The 22,197-nt window shown below is 50.2% G+C and overlaps 1 protein-coding gene across 1 annotated transcript in view; it reads left to right on the forward strand.

Annotated features, from left to right (window-relative positions):
- The first annotated feature begins 9,078 nt into the window (after positions 1–9,078).
- Positions 9,079–22,197, forward strand: part of crfa4 (cytokine receptor family, class I receptor 4) — a 53,836-nt gene continuing 40,717 nt past the window's right edge. The window contains exon 1 of the mRNA XM_079263670.1: positions 9,079–9,300. The gene's annotated coding sequence lies outside the window, so the exon portion shown is untranslated. The remainder of the gene's footprint in view (positions 9,301–22,197) is intronic.

The following is a 22,197-nucleotide window of genomic DNA, read 5'->3' on the forward strand; positions in this document are numbered from 1 at the left end:
TGGGGGATGTCCCATAATACACTGGGGGATGTCCAATAATGCACTGGGGGATGTCCAATAATAAACTGGGGGATGTCCCATAATGCACTGGGGGATGTCCCATAATAAACTGGGGGATGTCCCATAGTAAACTGGAGGATGTCCCATAATGCATTGGGGATGTCCCATGATGCATTGGGGGATGTCCTATAATACACTGGGGGATGTCCCATAATGCACTGGGGGATGTCCCATAATAAACTGGGGGATGTCCCATAATAAACTGGGGGATGTCCCATAATGCACTGGGGGATGTCCCATAATAAACTGGGGGATGTCCCATAATGCACTGGGGGATGTCCCATAATAAACAGGGGGATGTCCCATAGTAAACTGGAGGATGTCCCATAATGCATTGGGGATGTCCCATGATGCATTGGGGGATGTCCTATAATACACTGGGGGATGTTCCATAATGCACTGGGGGATGTCCCATAATAAACTGGGGGATGTCCCATAATGCACTGGGGGATGTCCCATAATAAACGGGGGGATGTCCCATGATAAACCGGGGGATGTCCCATAATGGATTGGGGATGTCCCATAATGCACTGGGGGATGTCCCATAATGCACTGGGGGATTTCCCATAATTCACTGGGGGATTTCCCATAATGTATTGGGGGATGTCCCATAATAAACTGGGGGATGTCCCATAATGCACTGTGTGATGTCCCACAATGCAGTGGGGATGTCCTATAAAGCATTGGGGATGTCCCATGATGCATTGGGGGATGTCCTATAATACACTGGGGGATGTCCCATAATGCACTGGGGGATGTCCCATAATGCACTGGGGGATGTCCCATAATGCACTGGGGATGTCCCATAATGCACTGGGGGATGTCCCATAATGCACTGGGGGATGTCCCATAATAAACTGGGGGATGTCCCATAATGCACTGGGGGATGTCCAATAATGCACTTGGGGTTGTCCCATAATGCTCTGGGGGATGTCCCATAATGCACTGGGGGATGTCCAATAATGCACTTGGGGTTGTCCCATAATGCTCTGGGGGATGTCCCATAATGCACTGGGGGATGTCCCATAATAAACGGGGGGATGTCCCATAATTTACTGGGGGATGTCCTATGATAAACCGGGGGATGTCCCATAATGGATTGGGGATGTCCCATAATGCACTGGGGGATTTCCCATAATGCACTGGGGGATTTCCCATAATGTATTGGGGGATGTCCCATAATAAACTGGGGGATGTCCCATAATGCACTGGGGGATTTCCCATAATGCACTGTGTGATGTCCCACAATGCAGTGGGGATGTCCTATAAAGCATTGGGGATGTCCCATGATGCATTGGGGGATGTCCTATAATACACTGGGGGATGTCCCATAATGCACTGGGGGATGTCCCATAATGCACTGGGGGATGTCCCATAATAAACTGGGGGATGTCCCATAATGCACTGGGGATGTCCCATAATGCACTGGGGGATGTCCCATAATGCACTGGGGGATGTCCCATAATAAACTGGGGGATGTCCCATAATGCACTGGGGGATGTCCCATAATGCACTGGGGGATGTCCAACAATGCACTTGGGGTTGTCCCATAATGCTCTGGGGGATGTCCCATAATGCACTGGGGGATGTCCAATAATGCACTTGGGGTTGTCCCATAATGCTCTGGGGGATGTACCATAATGCACTGGGGGATGTCCAATAATGCACTTGGGGTTGTCCCATAATGCTCTGGGGGATGTCCCATAATGCACTGGGGGATGTCCCATAATAAAATGGGGGGATGTCCCATAATGCACTGGGGGATGTCCCATAATAAAATGGGGGGATGTCCCATAATGCACTGGGGGATGTCCCATAATAAAATGGGGGGATGTGTGTGTGGTTGTGTGATGATGTGGACGTATTGATGGATCCATGCTGGATTTCGCATCATACTGGACCTGCAGGAGTAAACGTTTCCTGAAACCCAAACAGCTGTAAGGGGCTTCTGAACAGAAACATCTGGGAAAGGCAGACGTGTCAGACACGTGCACCCTGCTGTCAGGTGTGAAGCTGCACGTGCACGCTGCCTTAAGGTGTGCAGCAGCACGTGCATGTGGAAGGAAGGTGATATCTGGAGTATTTCCTCTGAGGCTGAAAGTACAAGCCAGAGCAGGATCCGATGTCCTGCTGCTGCAGCTTCACTGCTTTTGCTTGGTTTTTGTCAGCATTAAATAGTTCTCTGCAGGTTTTACTCTGCCAAAACCTTTCTGTTCCACTCTCCAGATCAGTGGAAGGAAACTCCTATGTCTGTTTTATCCGCTGATCAGTTTGATCGATCAGCTGCTGTGTGACATGGAGACAGATCAGTGAGAGGATGTTTCAGTGTCACTCAGTAACTTCAGCCTGATGAAAACATCTGTTGCTTTGGGAATAACTACTGTAAGTAACTAAATACTCTTATGAAATTGTTACTTTTTGCGAGACGTAACTGGTAACTGAAATGAATCCAGTAACGTGCCCAGTGCTGCACTGGGAGACCTTGTAATGGTTTTATGGCAGGCCCCTGAGGCCGATCTTTACATAAAGTTACATCACTACGTTCCACCTTCTGTCTGACTTTTCCACAAGCAACACAACAAGTCCTCTAATCAGACAGATGATCTGCTACCTTGTAATTCCGCATACAGAGGTTACAGAACAGCGCCACCATGCGGTCACTCATCACCTCTGCCAAGGAGGTGATGTTTTTACCAGTAGTTATCTGTTTGTTTGTGTTCAAGATAACTCAGAAATTTATGGACAGATTTAATGAAATTTTCAGGAGTTTTTAGAATTGTGAAAAGGAAGAACTGATTTAACTTTGGTGGTGATCCGGATCACCGTTTGAACCATATGGGGAGAACGGCGGCCCCTTGGCGGAGTACTTTTCTAGTTGCTTCCTGTGGTTTTTTGCATCAGTGGTGCCTCACTCGTCCAGTTCTCCCTCTCCATCCACAGCTTCTGCTCATCACCTCATCCATCTCTCCAGCTTAAAGCTTCATTTTTCCATCTGATAACAACCCAGGGCGAGTTACTGGTCTGTTGGACCTAAAGCTAACTATGATCTCTTGTTGTTGAGTCCTGCTGTCTGAACTGTTCCTTTGTCTTTCTGAAGACTTCTTTGTTCGGAATTTGCCTTCATTAAAGAACTCTTGTTAAATAAAGATGCCTTTTGCCTAAGATCAACCTACAAGTCTTCCCTCGACACAGAATCATGGCAGTCGAGGCGTTTCTACAGCCATTTACAGAGACTGGGGCTGGGGCTAAAATACATTCTTATTGCGATGCTACCATCATCTGCGGCCGATTTCAGACAGCAGGTTAATCAACGCAACAAGCTGATTAACTTGCAGATGGAGGTCGTACCGTACGTAGATGGTTCTAACGTACGTAGACGCTGGTCGTAGCGTATGCAGATGGCGGTCGTACCGTACGTAGATGGTTCTAACGTACGTAGACGCTGGTCGTAGAGTATGCAGATGGTGGTCGTACCGTACGTAGATGGTTCTAACGTACGTAGACGCTGGTCGTAGCGTATGCAGATGGTGGTCGTACCGTACGTAGATGGTTCTAACGTACGTAGACGCTGGTCGTAGCGTATGCAGATGGTGGTCGTACCGTACGTAGATGGTTCTGACGTACGTAGACGCTGGTCGTAGCGTATGCAGATGGTGGTCGTACCGTACGTAGATGGTTCTGACGTACGTAGACGCTGGTCGTAGCGTATGCAGATGGTGGTCGTACCGTACGTAGATGGTTCTGACGTACGTAGACGCTGGTCGTAGCGTATGCAGATGGTGGTCGTACCGTACGTAGATGGTTCTGACGTACGTAGACGCTGGTCGTAGCGTATGCAGATGGTGGTCGTACCGTACGTAGATGGTTCTGACGTACGTAGACGCTGGTCGTAGCGTATGCAGATGGTGGTCGTACCGTACGTAGATGGTTCTGACGTACGTAGACGCTGGTCGTAGCGTATGCAGATGGTGGTCGTACCGTACGTAGATGGTTCTGACGTACGTAGACGCTGGTCGTAGCGTATGCAGATGGTGGTCGTACCGTACGTAGATGGTTCTGACGTACGTAGATGCTGGTCGTAGCGTATGTGGGCGCTACTGTGGACGTAGGAAACGCTCGGTGGGTGGTTCCTACCATCACCATCTTGGCAGGGGCATGCGTGTCGTCTCACCTGGAAAATACAAATATGGGCAAAGAGGTGGTGCTGAGAGGGGGGCTGTGAGCGTCATGGTGGATGACTGACATCGAGCGAACTCAAAGCTTTCTGTAGCTAAGAGCGAACCTGGAGATAACAGGAGCTAACCAGCTAACGGAGGTAAGCGGGCTAAAGCTAAGTCACGTTGTTAAAAACCACGGTTGTTCTACGTTCTTCTGACTTGAAGCAGGAGATCAGGTACCTGTCAATCAAAAGGACACGCCCCTAAATATGCCGAACTTTGAGATTAAATTACTTTCAAACGGGCGAGCCAGAAAAAAATTCACTACCCCCACAGTTGTCATGAAGGTAAACCTGACCTATTAAACCTAAAATGGATAAATGAACCAGGCTGTAAACATGTTTATATCTGCTGTAAACATGTTTATTCCTGCTGTAAACATGTTTATTCCTGCTGTAAACATGTTTATATCTGCTGTAAACATGTTTATTTCTGCTGTAAACGTGTTTATTTCTGCTGTAAACACGTTTATTCCTGCTGTGAAGTTGGTCTTTTTAACATGGGAGTCTATGGGGATTTGCTCTGTTTTGCAGCCCCTAGTGGATGAAGGGGGAACTGCAGTTTTATGCACTTCCACATCGACTTCACCTTTAACCACCGGAGGTTGCTGCTTGGTTCTACAATACATAGAGGCTGGTTCTACCGTACGCAGATGCTGGTCCTACCTTAAGCAGATTCTGGTCTTACCGTATGCAGATGTTGTTTTGATAGTACGTAGATGCTGGTCCGTCCGCAGAAGTTGGTTTTTACACAATGTAGATGCTGATCCAACCATATGCAGAGGCTACATCAGTATAAATCCAGTTTAAGCTGCTTACTGGCAGGTTTAGACACAATAACTCCATCATCTTTATTTGAACTTTCTAGTTGAATTAAATTGATTGGACATGACCTTGTTCTTTCCTTGGTCAACTGGTCGACATTAAGGTGTAAATGATTGTCAGGAATCTCTATTAGGAGAGGCTGTAATCAGGAAGAATATGTTGAGTTTGGAATAACCATGTTCTCAAACAGTATTTTCCATCACTCTGTTTCCTAAAAAGAGTTTATATAACAGTGTTTTGGATTTGTCATGTTGCTGTATAACAGACTTAAACAGTACAATCACTGAAAGACTGTTCGTATCATGACAACAATATAAGATTTTTATCTCTTGTTTTGGTTTTGGCTGACATGTTTAATTTTGCAAACAAAATGGGGTCTTCAGTAAACTGGAAGTGGTCTGTGGCTAGCTGTCTGAGGTATTTAGAAAAAAGCCCTGTTTTTAAAAGACATCGCTGCGGAATTTATTGCATTTCAGGATCTGGCCCACTCTGCTTTACATGTTCACCACAGACTTCAGTCATCTTTGAAACAGCTCTCATGTATGTTTACTAGGATATAACTTAATGCTGTGTCAGAGGAGCTTCCTCCAGGCAACCCCTCAGATTACAGGACATGCAGAGCTTTGAGGTTGAGCTTTTTCTCCTTCATTTGAGTGGTGATAGTGGTACCTCAACCTGTTTTTCAGGATTTTGCCGTTTTCCTATTGGCTGACGTCAGAATTCAGAGAAAAATGTGAAAATGTGCAGAAACATGTTTGAAGACATGTAAAGTAATGTTTTTACTGCCAGAGTTGTGATGGCAGAGATGTTAGTATTCATCTTCCATACAAACCTCCCGACTGATAATTCCAACCTGTCTGGATCATATTTTTAAACCTCATTTCAGTCTTCTGCCAGGTATGTTTCAGCCCTGCTGGAGTCCATCTGCCAGAGATGAAGAGAAAATGCAGAAAGCAACAGAAAACAAGGCCACATAGAAAGAGAGCAACATGAAAACATTTCATTTCTTACATCAACCAGATTTAATCAGATTTTTCTCATCTTCACTCACTAAGCTTGTTTTCCAGCTGTTAAGCTGTCACACTTCTCATATTTGTTTGTCACTGGATGAGTTTCCAGCAGTCTTTTTACTAAATTTAAGCAATATTGCTAAAATTTCAACAAAGTACAATTTAATTGTGTGTTGTACATAAGCTGTAATTCTCTTAAATCTGTAAAATATTTTATCAGAACTAGTTGATGCAGGTATCCAGTTAGCCAGATTGTCAGTTAGCCAGATAGGAAGAAAGAAAGGTAGTCAGATAGCCAGGAAGGCAGTTAGCCAAGTAGACAAGTAAGCAGTTAGCCAGGGTCAGGTAGCTAGTTAGCCAGTTACCGGGTAGGGCAGTTAGCTAAGCAGACAAGTAAGCAGTTACCTAGTTAACCAGGTAGGCAGTTAGTCAAGTAGACAAGTAAGCAGTTAGCCAGGGTCAGTTAGCTAGTTAGCCAGTTAGCCGGGTAGGGCAGTTAGCCAGTTAACCAGGTAGGCGGTTAGCCAAGTGGACAGGTAAGCAGTTAGCCAGGGGCATGTAGTTAATTAGCAAGTTAACTAGGTAAGCAGTTAGCCAGGGTCAGGTAGCTAGTTAGGCAGTTAGCCAGTTATCAAGGTAGGCAGTTAGCCAGGGAACCAGTTAGCCATGTAGCCAGTTAACCAGTTAACCAGGTAGGCATTTTGTTGTTGGTTATTTTTTGCTATCAGGGATGGAAATGATGGAAATTCTCTATAATTATCTGTAAAACAATTTCTGTCTCTACCTCCGTTCATACACAATGTTCCACCATCTTTACCTGAAATGAACTGTTCATGTGACATCTCAACCCTGCATTCACACATCACTGAAAAAAGTTTCCATTACACTTTTGTTATGTATGTCTACATGGACACGTCTGAAAAAAGACCTCATGAGAACATAAAAGTCTTGTATTGATATTTGAGAGGTTTTTCTTTTCTCTGTTTTATCCAGCCACTGTATCTGTGTTTGATAGTCTTTTACCTACTTCTGACTGCTCTACTCAGAGTTGCTCCATTAACAGGAAGGCAGACAGCAGTTGCCTTTCTCTATGAATCAAATTTAGCAATTCACAGCTAACATACTGATTGTGATTAACATCATTATTGTTACGTTAACGGCATGCTGCTGATTTTTATCTGGAACTCTATGAATATTAAACCTTGCATGTCATTGTGGACATTTTTTCATCTCATTCTGGCATCATTGAGGCTGTCGGTGTAATTCTTTACAAGAAAGTACACAAATAGTAAAATTAAGCTTTTTAATTTCATTAACAGTGTTAACAATGATAAACAGTTAAAAATATATTTATTTGATCATTTATTTAGAAAATTAAGCTCTAAAGATCAAAGAATTGATAATTTTACTATATTATAGCTGTTACATGAAATAAAAAAAGAGAGAAGAATGTGACTTAAACAGAGATTTTTGTAATAGTGAGGACAGCAACAACTGTGGCAGAAAATAATCTCCTTTAAAAGTTAAAGTGTTTTCAACCAGCGCTGTTGCCTGTCGGCCAAGGTTAAAGGTCCAGTGTGTTACAGTTACTGCCGTCTAGTGGTAAAGGTAAACACAGTTTGTGGTCGCTGCAGGTTCACAGCTTGTCTGTCCATTCAGAGACACCGTAGTAAAAATGGTGGCATGTTATAACCGGCTTGTTCTGTTTGTCTGTTAACTTCTGCATTGCACAGTTTTGATACAATACTTTATTTCCAGACTTTGTACAACTGTATCTCTATACTGATAAATTAATAAATGTAAATAAAAGAAAGAATCAACCATAGTCAAGAGAAAGCAGCAACTATTCCTGTATTTTGTTCAGCATATGGTTGTAATAACCGGTGAAATATTGAAAGCAGATTGTGTGGAATTACATTTCACAAAGTTGAATAATAATTTATTTGACCAGAAAAAAATAGATGAATCCAAATGGATCAATAAACAATCAAACATATTGGTATCAAATTAATTTATACATTTAGTTATATTGCAGTTACCTTTATTTGATAGCATTATAGAAATATTTTAGCTTGCAGTTTTTAATGTCTTACAGTGACTTAACAATATCATAACAATATCTCTGCCCTTCGTAACAAATCAAACTGAGAAAAATCTGGTAAAAACTGGTGAAGTTATTGTTGTGGTTGGACCTACACCTTACAAAATGCATTGGGACACCAATCCAAGATGGCGGCGTCAGGTTGTATAGGCGGCGTGATGCCATGTGGTGACTTTATGGTGATGATGGTGGAACCATTGCCTTTATCTAGATGTACATAGATGTAGATATAGATGTAACACCAATGAGACAGTGTTGTAACAACACTTTAAACCAAACTAGTTGGTCCAGATGCTCACGCAGGTTTTTCCCACATTTTTTAAAAGGAATTAATCAAAGTAAATGTACCTTTTCTAAAAGTAGAGCAGGACCTCAGAGGTTGCTGCTTGGTGTGGACCACAGTGAGCAGACAGAAATGCTTCATCCTGACAGGATGGAAACAGAACAGATGTTTTAGTAAAGTCATCAGAAACAGCCTTTTAATGACAGGATGGATGGTTAACATCACTTCATTTACCGAGAAGAATTGTCTGTAAAGTGATTATTTGTACCTTTCAGTGCAGAAATGTTCAGTCTGTTTATTGTTCTGGACCTGCTGGTTCTGATAAACACGGTCCAGTTTGGTCTAGTTTGGGTTCTGGTCCTGCAGGAGGAGGCGGGTGGAGGGCGCGAGCTCCAGCTGGTGTTTGGCGGATGACGTGAGATCAGGTGGAGGGAAAGCTCCTTATATATGGAGGGGGGAGGGAGGGAGGAGGAGGGGGGCGGACTGAAGCGATCAGCTGACGGCGCTGAAGGCTCTCCGCGCGCAGGCAGCACCGCAGCAGAAGCTGTCTGACAACCCGGACCTCGCGGACCGATCCCGGACCTGCCGATCCCGGACCTGCCGATCCCGGACCTGCCGATCCCGGACCTGCAGCTCCTGGTGCGGGTTTATGTTTGAGGAAAGGCGCTGCGCGTGAAGGAGGACAGGAGGAAGAGGAGGAAAAGGACAGGAGGAAGGAGGAGGAAGAGGAGGAAAAGGACAGGAGGAAGAGGAGGAAGAGGAGGAAAAGGACAGGAGGAAGAGGATCTCTTGGCAGCAGCTGGAGGTAAGCGGTCCTGCTCTCTGACCTGCTGCTCAGGTGCGCCTGAAAGTTTCCACCTGGAGTTGTTTGCGGCTTTGCGTTCAGACTGCTGACCTGGCGGGACTGGAGCGGGTAAAGTCGGAGCATCATGTCCGTTAAATGGCTGTTTGGTGTGTTTAATCAGATTACAGCGTGTTCAGGCTCCCAGGAGGCTGCAGGGGAACTCTGAGCTGAAATTCCTGCTAAAGGTTTCTGCAGCTTAAGGGGTTCTTCCTGACTCCGATGCTTCAGATCAGCTTCCTGAAGCTGAATAAAAACCATGCCATGATTAAAAAGCTCCTCAGAGGAAGAAACAGCTTTCTGTTCTCCTCATGCTGCTGCTGCAGGTCACCTTCCTGCAGCTCGGCTGGCTCACCATCACCTGGGAGTCAGTAGAGGCTTTTCCTGATATGGAAATCTTCAGGAGCTGAGAAGAGGCTCTGCTCCAGAAGCTGGAGGTCCTCAGATGTTCTGAACCTCTGAGGGTTGTTGCAGTTTGTCTGTCTGCTCTCAGGATGCTTCGTAAGGCTCGTCTCCGTGTCTGTTGGACATGTGTTGCAGCAGATAAGAAGATGGCGGGACGCGTGTGTCCGGCCACTCCTTTAAACACAGATAAACATGTTTCTGCTCTGGCTGTGGACGTTGTGGAAACCTTCATCAGCATTCAGAGGTGTGGACGCTCTTGCAGAGAGGTGTGGACGCTCCGGCAGAGAGGTGTGGACGCTCTTGTAGAGAGTTGTGGACGCTCTTGCAGAGAGGTGTGGACGCTCTTGTAGAGAGTTGTGGACGCTCTTGCAGAGAGGTGTGGACGCTCCGACAGAGAGGTGTGGACGCTCCGACAGAGAGGTGTGGACGCTCCGACAGAGAGGTGTGGACGCTCCGACAGAGAGGTGTGGACGCTCCGACAGAGAGGTGTGGACGCTCCGACAGAGAGGTGTGGACGCTCCGACAGAGAGGTGTGGACACTCCGACAGAGAGGTGTGGACGCTCCGACAGAGAGGTGTGGACGCTCCGACAGAGAGGTGTGGACGCTCTTGCAGAGAGGTGTGGACGCTCTTGCAGAGAGGTGTGGACGCTCTTGCAGAGAGGTGTGGACGCTCTGACAGAGAGGTGTGGACGCTCTGACAGAGAGGTGTGGACGCTCTTGCAGAGAGGTGTGGACGCTCTTGCAGAGAGGTGTGGACGCTCCGACAGAGAGGTGTGGACGCTCTTGCAGAGAGGTGTGGACGCTCTTGCAGAGAGGTGTGGACGCTCTGACAGAGAGGTGTGGACGCTCCGACAGAGAGGTGTGGACGCTCCGGCAGAGAGGTGTGGAAGCTCTGACAGAGAGGTGTGGAAGCTCTGACAGAGAGGTGTGGACGCTCTTGCAGAGAGGTGTGGACGCTCTTGCAGAGAGGTGTGGACGCTCTGACAGAGAGGTGTGGACGCTCTGACAGAGAGGTGTGGACGCTCTTGCAGAGAGGTGTGGACGCTCTTGCAGAGAGGTGTGGACGCTCCGACAGAGAGGTGTGGACGCTCTTGCAGAGAGGTGTGGACGCTCTTGCAGAGAGGTGTGGACGCTCTGACAGAGAGGTGTGGACGCTCCGACAGAGAGGTGTGGACGCTCCGGCAGAGAGGTGTGGAAGCTCCGACAGAGAGGTGTGGACGCTCCGACAGAGAGGTGTGGACGCTCTGACAGAGAGGTGTGGAAGCTCTGACAGAGAGGTGTGGACGCTCTGACAGAGAGGTGTGGACGCTCTGACAGAGAGGTGTGGACGCTCCGACAGAGAGGTGTGGACGCTCTTGCAGAGAGGTGTGGACGCTCTGACAGAGAGGTGTGGACACTCCGACAGAGAGGTGTGGACGCTCTGACAGAGAGGTGTGGACGCTCCGACAGAGAGGTGTGGACGCTCTGACAGAGAGGTGTGGACGCTCTGACAGAGAGGTGTGGACGCTCCGACAGAGAGGTGTGGAAGCTCCGACAGAGAGGTGTGGACACTCCGACAGAGAGGTGTGGACGCTCTGACAGAGAGGTGTGGACGCTCCGACAGAGAGGTGTGGACGCTCTGACAGAGAGGTGTGGACGCTCTGACAGAGAGGTGTGGACGCTCCGACAGAGAGGTGTGGAAGCTCTGACAGAGAGGTGTGGACGCTCTGACAGAGAGGTGTGGACGCTCTGACAGAGAGGTGTGGACGCTCCGACAGAGAGGTGTGGACGCTCTGACAGAGAGGTGTGGACGCTCCGACAGAGAGGTGTGGACGCTCTTGCAGAGAGGTGTGGACGCTCTGACAGAGAGGTGTGGACACTCCGACAGAGAGGTGTGGACGCTCTGACAGAGAGGTGTGGACGCTCCGACAGAGAGGTGTGGACGCTCTGACAGAGAGGTGTGGACGCTCTGACAGAGAGGTGTGGACGCTCCGACAGAGAGGTGTGGAAGCTCCGACAGAGAGGTGTGGACACTCCGACAGAGAGGTGTGGACGCTCCGACAGAGAGGTGTGGACACTCCGGCAGAGAGGTGTGGACGCTCTGACAGAGAGGTGTGGACGCTCCGACAGAGAGGTGTGGACGCTCCGGCAGAGAGGTGTGGACGCTCCGACAGAGAGGTGTGGACGCTCCGACAGAGAGGTGTGGACGCTCCGACAGAGAGGTGTGGACGCTCTGACAGAGAGGTGTGGAAGCTCCGACAGAGAGGTGTGGACGCTCCGACAGAGAGGTGTGGACGCTCTTGCAGAGAGGTGTGGACGCTCTGACAGAGAGGTGTGGACGCTCTGACAGAGAGGTGTGGACGCTCTGACAGAGAGGTGTGGACGCTCTGACAGAGAGGTGTGGACGCTCCGACAGAGAGGTGTGGACGCTCTGACAGAGAGGTGTGGACGCTCTGACAGAGAGGTGTGGACGCTCTGACAGAGAGGTGTGGACGCTCCGACAGAGAGGTGTGGACGCTCCGACAGAGAGGTGTGGAAGCTCCGACAGAGAGGTGTGGACGCTCCGACAGAGAGGTGTGGACGCTCTGACAGAGAGGTGTGGACGCTCCGGCAGAGAGGTGTGGACGCTCCGGCAGAGAGGTGTGGACGCTCCGGCAGAGAGGTGTGGACGCTCCGACAGAGAGGTGTGGACGCTCCGACAGAGAGGTGTGGACGCTCCGACAGAGAGGTGTGGACGCTCCGGCAGAGAGGTGTGGACGCTCCGGCAGAGAGGTGTGGACGCTCCGACAGAGAGGTGTGGACGCTCCGACAGAGAGGTGTGGACGCTCCGACAGAGAGGTGTGGACGCTCCGACAGAGAGGTGTGGACGCTCTGACAGAGAGGTGTGGAAGCTCCGACAGAGAGGTGTGGACGCTCCGACAGAGAGGTGTGGAAGCTCTGACAGAGAGGTGTGGACGCTCCGACAGAGAGGTGTGGACGCTCTGACAGAGAGGTGTGGACGCTCTGACAGAGAGGTGTGGACGCTCCGACAGAGAGGTGTGGACGCTCTTGCAGAGAGGTGTGGACGCTCTGACAGAGAGGTGTGGACGCTCTTGCAGAGAGGTGTGGACGCTCCGACAGAGAGGTGTGGACGCTCTTGCAGAGAGGTGTGGACGCTCTTGCAGAGAGGTGTGGACGCTCTGACAGAGAGGTGTGGACGCTCCGACAGAGAGGTGTGGACGCTCCGACAGAGAGGTGTGGACGCTCCGACAGAGAGGTGTGGACGCTCTGACAGAGAGGTGTGGACGCTCCGACAGAGAGGTGTGGACGCTCCGACAGAGAGGTGTGGACGCTCTTGCAGAGAGGTGTGGAAGCTCTGACAGAGAGGTGTGGAAGCTCTGGTGGAGAGCCTGGTTCCGGTTGGCGGGCTGGGCCTGGTTCCGGTCGGCGGGCTGAGCCTGGTCCCGGTCGGCGGGCTGAGCCTGGTTCCGGTCGGCGGGCTGAGCCTGGTCCCGGTCGGCGGGCTGAGCCTGGTTCCGGTCGGCGGGCTGAGCCTGGTCCCGGTCGGCGGGCTGAGCCTGGTTCCGGTCGGCGGGCTGGGCCTGGTTCCGGTCGGCGGGCTGGACCTGGTTCCGGTCGGCGGGCTGGGCCTGGTACCGGTCGGCGGGCTGAGCCTGGTTCCGGTCGGCGGGCTGGGCCTGGTACCGGTCGGCGGGCTGGGCCTGGTACCGGTCGGCGGGCTGAGCCTGGTTCCGGTCGGCGGGCTGAGCCTGGTACCGGTCGGCGGGCTGGGCCTGGTACCGGTCGGCGGGCTGGGCCTGGTTCCGGTCGGCGGGCTGAGCCTGGTTCCGGTCGGCGGGCTGGGCCTGGTTCCGGTCGGCGGGCTGAGCCTGGTTCCGGTCGGCGGGCTGAGCCTGGTCCCGGTCGGCGGGCTGGGCCTGGTCCCGGTCGGCGGGCTGGGCCTGGTCCCGGTCGGCGGGCTGGGCCTGGTTCCGGTCGGCGGGCTGGGCCTGGTCCCGGTCGGCGGGCTGGGCCTGGTCCCGGTCGGCGGGCTGGGCCTGGTGGGATGAAGCTGGACCAGACGCTGCCGTCTGACCCTGAAACGGAGCAGAACGCTACTGGTTTCCAGTCTGCACTGGGAGACAGGAGTTCCTGCAGCAGTGCTGGATGGGAAAGCCGTTAAAGCAGACATGTGTAGTTCCACTGGCCTCATGGTGTCACATGACCTTTAGCATCATGTGGTCATTAAGTGAGCAGCTTGGAGAGCGCTGCAGGCTCGCTGCTTCAGCCTCGCTGCTTCAGCCTCGCTGCTTCAGCCTCCACAGGGAAACGTTGCGTCTCCACAGCAAACATAATTCCATTAAGGACTCAGTGAGGCGGAAAAAATGTCCAGAGAACTTCTTCTTCTCTTCCACACAAACTTCTGCTGCAGTCCGTTTGTTCCACTTGTGTATGAGCCGGTCCAGATGTAGACACATCTGGATCCAGAGACACATCTGGATGTAGAGACACATCTGGATGTAGAGACATCTGGATGTAGAGACACATCTGGATGTAGAGACACATCTGGATGCAGAGACATCTGGATGTAGAGACACATCTGGATGTAGAGACACATCTGGATGTAGAGACATCTGGATGTAGAGACACATCTGGATGTAGAGACATCTGGATGTAGAGACACATCTGGATGTAGAGACATCTGGATGTAGAGACACATCTGGATGTAGAGACACATCTGGATGTAGAGACACATCTGGATGTAGAGATATCTGGATGTAGAGACACATCTGGATGTAGAGACACATCTGGATGTAGAGACATCTGGATGTAGAGACATCTGGATGTAGAGACACATCTGGATGTAGAGACACATCTGGATGTAGAGATATCTGGATGTAGAGACACATCTGGATGTAGAGACACATCTGGATGTAGAGACATCTGGATGTAGAGACATCTGGATGTAGAGACACATCTGGATGTAGAGACACATCTGGATGTAGAGACACATCTGGATCAGCAGAACCGCCCTTCCATGCCAGAGAGGGAGCAGTTACTGGGAAAAGACGTTCTTCGTTCCCCTTGTGGGGTTTTATACCTCTGTGGAGCCTCCATACTGGGAAGGACCCAAACCCCCCCAGTCCAGAACAGATCTGAACCATATCATCTTCCAGCAGAGAAACGTCAACATGGAGCAGCTTTTACTGGTTTAACTGGGAACGGGTTAGCAATATGACCAGTTTAACTGGGAACAGGTCAGTCACATTACCGGTTTAACTGGGAAAGGGTCAGTCACATGACCGACTCAGGGTCACACACAGTGTTACACACAGCGTTACACACACGGCGTTACACACAGCGTTACACATGGTGTTACACACACGGCATTACACACGGCGTTACACACGGCGTTACACACACGGCGTTACACACAGCGTTACACATGGTGTTACACACACGGCGTTACACACACGGCGTTACATGGCATTACACACGGCGTTACACACACGGCGTTACACACAGCGTTACACATGGTGTTACACACACGGCATTACACACGGCGTTACACACACGGCGTTACACACACGGCGTTACACACGGCGTTACACACGGCGCGTTACACACACGGCGTTACACACACGGCGTTACACACACGGCGTTACACACACGGCGTTACACACGGCGTTACACACACGGCGTTACACACATGGCGTTACACACGGCGTTACATGGCATTACACACGGCGTTACACACACGGCGTTACACACAGCGTTACACATGGTGTTACACACACGGCGTTACACACACGGCGTTACATGGCATTACACACGGCGTTACACACACGGCGTTACACACAGCGTTACACATGGTGTTACACACACGGCATTACACACGGCGTTACACACACGGCGTTACACACACGGCGTTACACACGGCGTTACACACGGCGTTACACACACGGCGTTACACACAGCGTTACACATGGTGTTACACACACGGCGTTACACACACGGCGTTACACACACGGCGTTACACACACGGCGTTACACATCGGCGTTACACACGGCGTTACACACACGGCGTTACACACATGGCGTTACACACGGCGTTACATGGCATTACACACGGCGTTACACACACGGCGTTACACACAGCGTTACACATGGTGTTACACACACGGCATTACACACGGCGTTACACACACGGCGTTACACACACGGCGTTACACACACGGCGTTACACACATGGCGTTACACACATGGCGTTACACACGGCGTTACATGGCATTACACACGGCGTTACACACACGGCGTTACACACGGCGTTACACACACGGCGTTACACACACGGCGTTACACACACGGCGTTACACACAGCGTTACACACAGTGTTACACACACGGCGTTACACACACGGCGTTACACACGGCGTTACACACGGCGTTACACATGGCGTTACACACACGGCGTTACACACGGCGTTACACACGGCGTTACACATGGCGTTACACACGGCGTTACACACACGGCGTTACACACACGGCGTTACCTACGGCGTTACACACACGGCGTTACACACATGGCGTTACACACGGCGTTACACATGGCGTTACACATGGCGTTACACACACGGCGTTACATACGGCATTACACACGGCGTTACACACGGCGTTACACACACGGCGTTACATACGGCGTTACACATGGCGTTACACATGGCGTTACACACGGCGTTACATACGGCATTACACACGGCGTTACACACGGTGTTACACACACGGCATTACACACGGCATTACACATGGCGTTACACATGGCGTTACACACACGGCGTTACATACGGCATTACACACGGCGTTACACACGGCGTTACACACGGCGTTACACACATGGCGTTACATACGGCGTTACACACAGTGTTACACAGCGTTACACACGGCGTTACATACGGCGTTACACACGGCGTTACACACGGCGTTACACACACGGCGTTACACACACGGCGTTACACACAGCGTTACACACGGCGTTACACACGGCGTTATACACAGTGTTACACACAGCGTTACACACAGCGTTGTTGGGACTGAGGCTGTAAGACTTGCAGCAGGATGTTTCATCAGAGGCAGTAAATCCAGACAGTAACATGCTGCCAACGCGTTTACAGGAAATCCTGCATTTCTGATCAGAGCGAGATAAACTGGGAGACTGGAAAACCAACGACCAACCGTATGAGTTATAAGGTCATCTCCAAACTGCTCGGAGGTGGTTCACATTGCTGCCACTACTCCAGGACTGGCTGTCCCAGCAGGTTTGGCCCAACCAGGAATCGGTTTAACATCCTGCTCAGACAGACGAAGGACCTTAGCAGCTACTGTGGCTGCAGCGATGGTCTTTCAGAGGAGAGTGTAAGGTCTGCTTACAGAACAGCTGCACTGAGCTCCACATCCTCAGAAACCAAGATTTGTTGATGTCTCCTCTGGTTCCTGCACAGGAGTGGAGGAGAAGGAGACTGAGAAGACATGATGGCGGCTTCACACTCCTATCTAATCTGGCTAAAGATGAACCCCTGCCCTGCTAATTATGTCTTGGATATGATTGCTGAGTAGCTGTCCATAAATTAGTAACAGAGCATGTTCATGAAGGATTATATAATGTGGAGTGTTTACGCCAGTCCTAACATGTGACTCCCAGTAGATCGAATGCCCCTGTCTGCTCACATCTGCATTTCCTGTGTGCCCCAGGCGTTGTACTGGGTGGATGTTCAGATCCACAGAGCGCCGAACATCCTCCAGATAAGACTTATCGCTGCTGGACGGTTGATGTCGCGGCCACACAGTGCAGCTCTGAGATGTCGTGTGGCATTCACTGCCGCGTGGAAATGGGAAAAATCACTGGTTGCTGTAGCTGCAGGAAGCACACACAGCAGTTAACATGTTGACAGGCTGAAAACTTTCTCCTGTTCGGCTTTTCTGTTTAGCTTCAGTCCCAGGAGAAACGTCTCCATGGTGGACCCCATCAAACCCCTTCGGAGCTGCTGCATCAGCCATTTCCAGCTGTCACCTGTTGGCATGTTGAAGCTGGCGGAAGTGGAGAAGTGAACCATTAAACTTTGTGAAACATGAAACTTCCAGATCGACATTTGACCTCTTACATAAAGCTCACGTTGTCCAGCACACACTCCCGTCGGCTGGAGGCTCGGACACATTACAGCAGCCAACCGTTAGCATGTCGTTAATCACAAACCTGCAGACGGAGGAGGAGGGATGAAGGGGAGGAAGAAAAGGGACAGACGGGAGGAGGGGAAGGAGGAGAGGAGTACAGAAGAAGGGGTCTTGTTTTTATAAACTCACAAAGATCAGATGACCTCGGTCCAGGTTTGTTTTCAGGTCCCCATAAAACTACATTTTATTCCAGATAAACAGTAAACAGTGCAGATCTAGACATTTATTCAGCTTTTACTGGTAATGCATGGACCGGACTTTTTAACTCCTGGACCGGACTTAGTAACACCTGGACCGGACTTATTAACTCCTGGACCGGACTTATTAACTCCTGGACCGGACTTAGTAACACCTGGACCGGACTTATTAACTCCTGGACCGGACTTAGTAACACCTGGACCGGACTTATTAACTCCTGGACCGGACTTATTAACTCCTGGACCGGACTTAGTAACACCTGGACCGGACTTATTAACTCCTGGACCGGACTTAGTAACACCTGGACCGGACTTATTAACTCCTGGACCGGACTTAGTAACACCTGGACTGGACTTATTAACTCCTGGACCGGACTTATTAACTCCTGGACTGGACTTATTAACACCTGGACCGGACTTATTAACTCCTGGACCGGACTTATTAACACCTGGACCGGACTTATTAACTCCTGAACCGGACTTATTAACACCTGGACCGGACTTAGTAACACCTGGACCGGACTTATTAACTCCTGGACCGGACTTATTAACACCTGGACCGGACTTATTAACACCTGGACCGGACTTATTAACTCCTGGACCGGACTTATTAACACCTGGACCGGACTTATTAACACCTGGACCGGACTTATTAACACCTGGACCGGACTTATTAACACCTGGACCGGACTTATTAACACCTGGACTGGACTTATTAACTCCTGGACCGGACTTATTAACACCTGGACCGGACTTAGTAACACCTGGACCGGACTTAGTAACACCTGGACCGGACTTATTAACTCCTGGACCGGACTTAGTAAGACCTGGTTCTGACTTAGTAAGACCTGGTCCTGACTTAGTAAGACCTGGTTCTGACTTAGTAAGACCTGGTCCTGACTTAGTAAGACCTGGTTCTGACTTAGTAAGACCTGGCCCTGACTTTAGTCTCGGAAAGAATGGCTCTCTCTCTGTATTCTGTGACAAGCAGCCAGTGTGTGGTGGAGAATGAACAGCCGAGCTGCTCTCCAGCCGTCTTCAGTCCAACCTGTTGCTTCTCTGAATGCAGAGACCACGTCTACAGCTGTGACACCTTCAGTAAAAACAAGGAGGAAGTGGGACACGTGTCCTCTTTTCTGTAGAACGAAGGTTTCAGGATTTGTTTGTCAGACAAGATGTGAAGTTTTGCAGACTTGTCACCATGACGATGGTGACGACGATGATGATGTACCTGCCAACTTATTGTTCTGACATAAGCGGTCTCTAAACTAATTAAATATGAGCGACTCACAGCTCGGTAAAGTTGGGTTTTAATGCGTTGCATTTAGATTAAAAGCCTCTTTTACTGTTTGTGTGTTGGGAGTAAGTTAGAAACATTGTTAGTAAAGGTCAGTTGCTTGCCTGCAGGGACCCCACCGTGGCGAAGCTGCAGTTCGGCTCTTTGAAAAAACCTTATCTCATATTGTAAATTGCTTTCTGGATGTCTGCTCTCTCAAAGTGAATATTAATCATCAGTTTGCAGACTAGCTTCCAGGGACAGAAACATTTAGTTTAGAATAAATTAACCGGTTAGTGAGATGGGCACAGCTTCCCGCTTCTGGACCGGCTGAGCACTTTCTCCTTTTGTGGTTTTCAGACTAAAAGCGACAAAAATAATAAATTCACGGCACTTCTGCGAGCCAGCAGCAACGCTCCTTCTATTTGTCAAAGCAGCGTGTTGTTGCGTAGTACTCGCAGCCAGGAGCAAGGTCGGAGGCAGACAGGCGGCATGTGGGGGGGTTGGGACTGATCCCCCCCCCCCCCCATGTCCTGCTCAATATTGTCAAAATGTTCAGTGTCAACAGAGCTTCACCTGGGTAAACTTCAGATGTTCATTTGTTGCTCTACATAATGTTCTACATCTCCAGTACCACGTTCTAGATCCGCCTTTTCCAGACCCGGGGGTCTGCAGGAAGACCCGTCTGATAAAGCACACCGTTAGGCGGTAGACGCAGATGATTCACACAGCACCGTCTCTCAAACGGTCTCTGTGGTGATGATATCTGTCCGTTTTGACCGTTTACATTTGATGTAGAGGACATGTTACTAAGTCAGAACCAGAAAACCACCAGATGTGGTTCCACTGAGGTTACATCTGGCAGATGAAAGAAAACCGCTGCTTCATGTCATTATATGGTTGCAAACGAAGTCTTTCAGGGGCTTCGCACCAGAAATTCCACATGGTAATTTACGTCGCTTTCACTTCGGAATCTACGTGGGTTTCTCATATTACCATAGCAACATTCCAAATTCCAAGTTAGCTCATGCTAACGGTGACCAGCACGGTAACACGGTTCTGCTGGTTACCGCTGCGGTTCCTCAGGACCGCTCCAGAAACCGTACGAGTTCAGTCGGTTCTGGTTTCTAAGCACGATGACGCTGGTCGGAGAAGATCATGAAACCCGTTTAGTTCTTTCCAACCAGCAAACCCTCCCAGGTTTATACTGGTTTTAACGGTGATGCTTCCTGTTCCTCTCTGCGAGCCTGAGAGCAGCAGCCCTCTGCTGGGTATCCACGTCCTCGCGCCTCCTTCAGCTTTTAGCAGCTGCACCTCGGGGGACCTTCCTGCCGTTCAGGATTTCACCACTCGAAAGATTTTCCTGCAAACAAGTGAAGCTACTTTGCAGGTCTGAGTCAGAGCTGTGCTCGGAGCTGCTGTTCGTGTACGTCGCTGCTGCGGTCTGTGCTGGACGGCAGGATTTGCAGGATCCGCTGATCACCTGTTTGCATCTACTGTCCCACTGCAGCCAGCCAACGTGTCAGCAGGGACGTTCACTGCCAGGCTGCAGTGGCCGAAGAAAGAAATGAAAGCCATGAATGCGTCTTTGTGTGGATTCAGTTTCTGCTGTTGACCCTGAAGCTTCATTCTTGCTGCTGCTTTGCGAGGAAAAGAAAAGTTTAACCCTTTGCTGCCAGCAGAAGCTTCTCAACACGCGGCGCTCGGTTGTGCGTCAGGAAAATGTGCATTCATGCTCGTGTGAAGAGGCTGATCAATAGATGAGAGAAAGGTTTGAGGAAGAGGGACGCTCTGTATGGTGCTGTGGATGGGAACAGGAGCGGGTTGCCACGGTAACAGGCCAAACGCTCCTGTGGAGCTTCTCTGATGGAATGAGCCGCTCACCTCGAGACGAGACGATCAGAGCTGAAGACGGACAGCGGGTGTCCCTACAGCTACCGGGACAATCTGCAGGACTTATAACTGGTGTTTGGCATCGGTTTTAGGACGGCAGAGTTTCTGACGTCGGTGTCGGCCGTCGGAGCACACGGATCCTCACTACACGTTATAAATTCATAACTCATCACCACGGGCACATGGTTGTTAATGGAATCAAAATTCTTGCCTCTAAGGGGTCGTTAATCGGACGCACACAGCCTGGTCAGGCAGAGATGATCTGATTAGGTGTTTTGAGGCCATTGGCCTCAGAGTTTTTCTTTAAACATCGTGACCGCGCTGTCCCCACTGCTGACCCTGGACAGCAATAACTATCTTCCCCTCAGCGGCTTCACTTACTCACCACTTGATTCAGTTCAGTTTTATTTAACAGGAGCAGGTCTCCTCGGGGCTTCTCACCCGCCGCACGTGTTGTAGCGGAGGAAAGTTTGGATGCGAAGCCAGTTGAACGCAGTCGTTGTGATGATATCGCAGGCTGAACGCCCAACAGACCCTGCATCATCGTGACTTCTTGTCAGGTCTCCATGCTGGCTCCACATGTCCAATCTCCATGCTGGCTCCACGTGTCCAGTCTCCATGCTGGCTCCACATGTCCAGTCTCCATGCTGGTTCCACGTGTCCAGTCTCCATGCTGGCTCCACGTGTCCAGTCTCCATGCTGGTTCCACGTGTCCAGTCTCCATGCTGGTTCCACGTGTCCAGTCTCCATGCTGGTTCCACGTGTCCAGTCTCCATGCTGGCTCCACGTGTCCAGTCTCCATGCTGGCTCCACGTGTCCAGTCTCCATGCTGGCTCCACGTGTCCAGTCTCCATGCTGGCTCCACGTGTCCAGTCTCCATGCTGGCTCCACGTGTCCAGTCTC

Source organism: Telmatherina bonti, assembly GCF_933228915.1.
Source record: "Telmatherina bonti genome assembly, chromosome: 24".
NCBI lineage: Eukaryota > Metazoa > Chordata > Actinopteri > Atheriniformes > Telmatherinidae > Telmatherina > Telmatherina bonti.